Raw genomic sequence first — 6,132 nt, 5'->3', positions numbered from 1 at the left:
ATTTGTGACTTTTGGTCCATTGATGGATACTTGCACAGTTTTTACAGAAAATTAATTTTGGTTGCCAACCTGTATAGTTTAATTAAAAATTATATGCAACATTAATTTTGATCAAACAGAATAATGTTATTTGGTAACTATCTTAATTAATTATATGAACGTTCAGAAAGTGGTTAATTAATATTCAATTAGAGGTATACAATCCAGAAAACAAATTCACAATTTTGAGAATTTTTTTTTTAATACATGAAGACACAAAAACAAAAAACGTACGAAAAGAGATAACAAATTCTCATCTTAATTTGGCTGTACTATATTCTGGTCGCATATTATGAATATACTATATCATCATCTACTCACTTGTCGGTGGCCCAAACCATGATTGTAATCTACATTAATCATGGATTCTGGGTCTTCTTTGAATATTATCAACGAAAATACAAAAGTTTACCCTAATAAAATTCTACATATATTTTCTCTTGGATGTTGAAAGTTCCACTAGCAGGTCTAACTATTTAATTCATAATTTGCTACAGTTATATTAGAATTGTCTCTTTTTTCCTTGAAATTATAACTTGCTATGGACTTTGCGTTGGATGGTCCTCCGACTCCAAAAAAAAAGAATTATAAATAGAATTTTACACAGAGAATATTCAAAGTCCTTTTTTCTAAATAAAAAAATATTACCTTTGAATTAACTTAGAAGAAATGATAAGTCATACTTTTTCTTTTTCCTCAAGATCGTACAGTTTGTTTTTTTTTTTCTCTTTTTTTCTCTTTTTATGTTTTGAACCATAGAAATGGAGAGGGTCAGAATCTTTGCATGAGGATGGAGCCCTTGGCTGTCCTCCAAATGACGAAGAATCCTAGTTAATTGAGACATTATTAAATAATGACAGTTTAAATAAAATAGTGAGTAATAATATACATTTTGATATGATACTGATTCGTGAAAGAGTTATAAAAAGTAACATTTATGTCATTTTCACATAGGAAAAAAAAAAACTGTGTCTAAACTACTACTAATAAATTTTGTCAAATCAAAAAAAAAAAATTTCTAATAATAATTAATGTCATTTGTCCAACTAGAAATTTAAGAATTAAATAATTAATTAAAGTGTTACTATTTCCGCTAAACATATTAATGCTTTTTATTTTATATTGGAAATATTAACATTTCTCTCTCTACATATAGGATTTTGATATGTTAAAAACATGGATTACACCTTATTTACATCTTATGTTGAAAAATTATTGATGTAACAAGGGTTTAGGATTATGGCTTGTCTAACTAAGTTTTTAGCTTTAAATTAGTAATTAAGATAATAATCTCACCACTTAGTGCATGCATTAACATATCCTCATTTTATGTTAGGAATATATTTTTATTAAAAAAACTTATATAAATATAATGATAATTTGCCTCCTAATAGTTTAATTAAATTTTTAAAAATAATTGTAATTTAATATAGTATCATAATCCTTGGGATCTTGATCTCAAAATCAAAAAACACATATAAGGAAAAAAAAGAAAAAAAAGAAAAATAGATCTATATGTGACGGTAGAGGTAAAACTAATATAAATGAAATAATAACCCATCTCATGATAACTCAAATTTTTTGAAGAAATAATAATTTAACTGATACTAACCCTCTCTTTTTTTGGTTAATAAATATGAAGTTTTTATTTTTTACCATATACATAGAGAAATGTTATCCTAAGAATTATTTCCATTAAGGATTCACCTTCCCATATTAGATTTTTAATATTAGGAAGTTAAAACAAAAATAAAGGATTAACATTGTAAAATCAAATGGATTAGTCAATGCAAGTCCTATTTTATTGTCCACCTCGTTATGTCTTTTAGAATAAATTTGGAGATAGTTCAATTATATATTTATATATATATATATATAATTTTGATCATATTAAGATATTCTAACTTTAGAATGATTATTGTATCAAAACTAATTTCCTAAAAACTATCTCCCAGTTTATCTAAAAGAAAATGTGATAATATAGACAATGGAAATAGGATCCACATCGACTAATTCATTTGGTTTTAATTTTTTTAAAAAATTATTTTTTCAATATTAAAAATGCGATAGTGAAACTTTGAAGGTAACTATTTAAATTTTTATAGAATCATATTGGTTTCATTTTCAATCTCCGCTTTAGCATGTCTCTTATAATTGGTAGGAAAATAATTTCAAGGAGAACATTTATAATTATTATATATATATATAATTTTATTATAATGAATTTACATAAATACCATAATGTGAGCATATTCAATCTTTCTCTAAAAAGAAAGGAAGATTTTAATGTGAATTGCATGTAATTTCACATACCCAATATTATAAATATACAAATCTACTATACCATAACTTTATGTATATATAAATTTTATTCTACTAGATGTAATTGTTGAGATTATGCTGGATATCAGCAACCTATGATCATCTTCTTCTACAAAGATCCTCAATTAAAATTTTGACACGTGGTTGATAGGATTTTTAAATTGCCAAATCAACTTTTTTTTAAAAATAGTAAATGGAGAGTTTTTTTTTTCTTTTTCTTTTCTTTTTTTTTAAAGTGGACAATTACTGCCAAAATGATAGAAAAATCAAAATAGTATTTGGGAAAAATGTTATTTCTATGTGGCAAAAATGGAAAAAAAATTAAAAAATTAAATGGGGAAAAAATTTAACACATATGTACTTTTACGTAGCAAAAATGGAAAAAAGGGGGCAAAAAAAAAAAAAAAAACACTAAACTGGGAAAAGAATTTTCAGATACATTAAAAGTTTTAATGTGTTGATTTTTTTCCATTTTTGTAACTTAAAAAATTTCCCTCATCAAAAACCTTTCCCAACTTTATTCTCTTTATTTTTTATTTTTTATTATTTTTTTTTTACTGCATAAAAATTCCTCTTTGTTAATTTTTTTTCCCAATTTAAGTTTTTATTCTTTTTTTCTACTTTTGCTACATAAAAATTATCTTTTCCCAATTAATAATTTGATTTTTCTATCATTTTTGCTGGGTATTAACTCTCATGACTTCCTCCCAAAAAAAAAATTAAAAAATAAAAATTCTGTTACTCGGAAAAGAAAGATGATTTGACAATTTGAAAATCCAATCAACCACATATCAAAACTTTAGTAGAGAATCTTTGAAGAAGATGATCTCAGGACCACAGGGCTTTTTTATCCCATTTCATGTACGGGCAAAGTCCCCCAAAATTAAGCAGATTGAGAACCAGAACCAGCTTGAAATTCACCCGCAGACAATTTAGCTAATTGCAATGTTGGAGCCGGGTCAACATGTCTTCCCTCGTGCACAAAACCATTTCTAATGTACCAAGCCAAATACCAGATCAAACCAGCATTATTTTACATGCCAATTAACTTTTCTTCCAAAAACTGCCAAAAGATTGAAGTTTGAAACCAAGCAAGAAAATCACCAGGACTAAAAGTCGCCACAACAAAGCAAATGATATCATATATATATATATATATATATAAATGATGTTATTAAAGTATAAAAGTCTCTCTCTCGGTTTGACGAACTAGTTTCTTTTATCATGTATAATTTCAGGTAATAGATTTTTTGCCTCAGGATGTGAGACATAAACCACTCTAATTGGTTTGGTTAAATTAATATATATAGTCTACTCTTCTGGAATATTTATACTTTTATTTTATGAAAAAGAACAGGTTTTGGAAGTTGAAAAGTATGATATGGCGTGAGACATAGGAGAGATCTGAGTCAGCTATAGTACGATACAACGGATAAAAAAAATTCTCAAAGGAATATTCTTGTCTACTGTGTATTTTATTTAACTAAAGCTCTTTTCTTTTCTTTTTTATTGAATAATATTCAACTAAAGTTTTACTAATGCAAACATAAAATACTTTTTTTTTTTTTTCATTCACTATGCTTTTTGTCCAAGAACAAATATTGGCGGTTATTAATGTATTTTTAGTTATAATAATATAAAATGTGCACATTTTGATAACAAATTAATTTTTATGTCTTGTTTTCGATTACAAACTTACGGCTCGTTATCCGATGTAGAGTTAAAAACAAAATTTGTGGTCCTGACCAAATGTTAGGTCATAAAATTCTACGTGGTTAGGTACTTTTGGTTGCAGAATCTTATGAACTTACTTATATAATTAATATAGGGAACAGGTCACTGGATTTTTTAAAATTTACATTAATTACCATTTATTCTTTTCACGTTTTAAAAATTAAAATTAATATTTTTTAAAAAAAATTATAAACGATATTATTTTGAGAATGATATATCTAAAGTGATCAAATCTTTTTCATTAAAATTTTAGTATTTATGATTTGATAATTTTTAAATGGTTTATCTATTTATATATATAATGCAATATCAATTCAACACAATTAAAAAACTGCTACATAATTGGTTAAAAATTTTAATAAAAAAAATTTGATAACTATAATATTGCTTTTTTGAGAATTGTAACTAAAACAATAAAAAAAAAAAGATAATAACATTTTTATATTGAAAAAGACATTAACGATATTTTTGAGATTAAAAAAATTTAATTGCATTTAAGTCAAATTTTATAGGGAGATGGATAAAATATTCCCTTATATATATATTACACAACGAGTTTTTGCTCAAAATTTAAAATGTGCATGTTTTATTACTATATACTTTTTAGTGACATGATTAAAATGTGCATGTTTTAAACTTTTGACTAAAGTTTAAAAACTGAGAAGGTTTACCAATTTTTTTCAATTTAGAAACAAGATAAATAAGAAAAAATTATTAATTGAATAAAATTACTTTATTTTTTTAATTTTTAAATGTTTTGTTAGTTCATTTGGAAATTAATTTAAAAATTGTACTAATATGAAACAAACTATAAATTGAAAGTCTAATATAAAATATTTTAAGTTTAAAGATTTAATATGCAATTTGGCTAAAGTATGGCGTAATAACTACAATTATCCATAATTATTAAGTTTTGAGTCCAATGAATTCATTGCTAAGATAAAAAATACTAATTGAATACATTTAATTAACTTGATTTGTTATATTAAAATTCTAATATTAAAAAGTAATTTTTTTTTAAACAATCAATTAAATTTGAAAGTATAAATAAGTTTGGGCAACTCAGTTGAATTCAACTTGAGTAAAAAATTAAGTTTGTGAGTAGTTCATAAATAACTAAAATTTATTATTTATGCATGTTTACATAAAAAAAAATTATATATTTTATTAATTTAAATATACTAATTACTTATCATATATAAACAATATTTTTTATTTTTCATTGAATAAACTTTTTTTAAAATTTTATAAAAAAATTAGTATAATAAATGAAATTTAAAATAATTTACTGTTAAAATAAAATAAAATAAATATCAAATATTCAATTTTAAAATTTTTTATATTTAAACAAGTCGAACTAAACTAAATTCAAAATTTTTATACATAAGAATCTAACAAATCTTGAAGAAGGAATTTCAAAATTTGTAAACTTGTGTGAGTATGGAAACTTCTAAAATTATGAATGAATCTCAAAATTTTAATATTTGGCTTAACTCAACTTATTTTCCACCCTAAATTGTCACATCAAAACGAGTTTCCATTGATAATGAATTGTAAGGGTGTGTAATTGGGTCGGAAGGGAATGAAGATGGGTCGGATTTGTGAACCGGGAAGGTGCCAGGTTACTTCCCCTTCAGCCCAAAATACAGATTCCAAGTCGCACAAGTCACCTACCACCACCACCACTCACACAATGACATGGCCACCTTGACGCTGACGTCATCAGTGATAGAACCTCTCTCTCTCTCTCTCTCTCTCTCTCTCTGCTGTTAGCTTCCTGGAAGAACCATGCAACCCTCAACACCAAAGACTTTCCAGAAGAGAAAGTCTCATTCACAAAAAACACAAGAAATTCCACCCAATTTCTCTCACGTGCTTTCGCACGTGACAAGGACTTTCTAATCTTGATCATTTATTCTGATCAACGGTCATGATCATCTTCCCCACACCCCAAAAAAAAAAAAAAAAAAAAGAAGGAAATGAAAAAAAGAAAAGTCTTACTTTGACCACAATCAAAATCCCTCTCTCCATAAATAC

The sequence above is a fragment of the Ziziphus jujuba genome, chromosome 4 (assembly GCF_031755915.1).
Source record: "Ziziphus jujuba cultivar Dongzao chromosome 4, ASM3175591v1".
NCBI classification, from domain to species: Eukaryota; Viridiplantae; Streptophyta; class Magnoliopsida; order Rosales; family Rhamnaceae; genus Ziziphus; species Ziziphus jujuba.
This window is presented reverse-complemented; position numbering follows the sequence as displayed.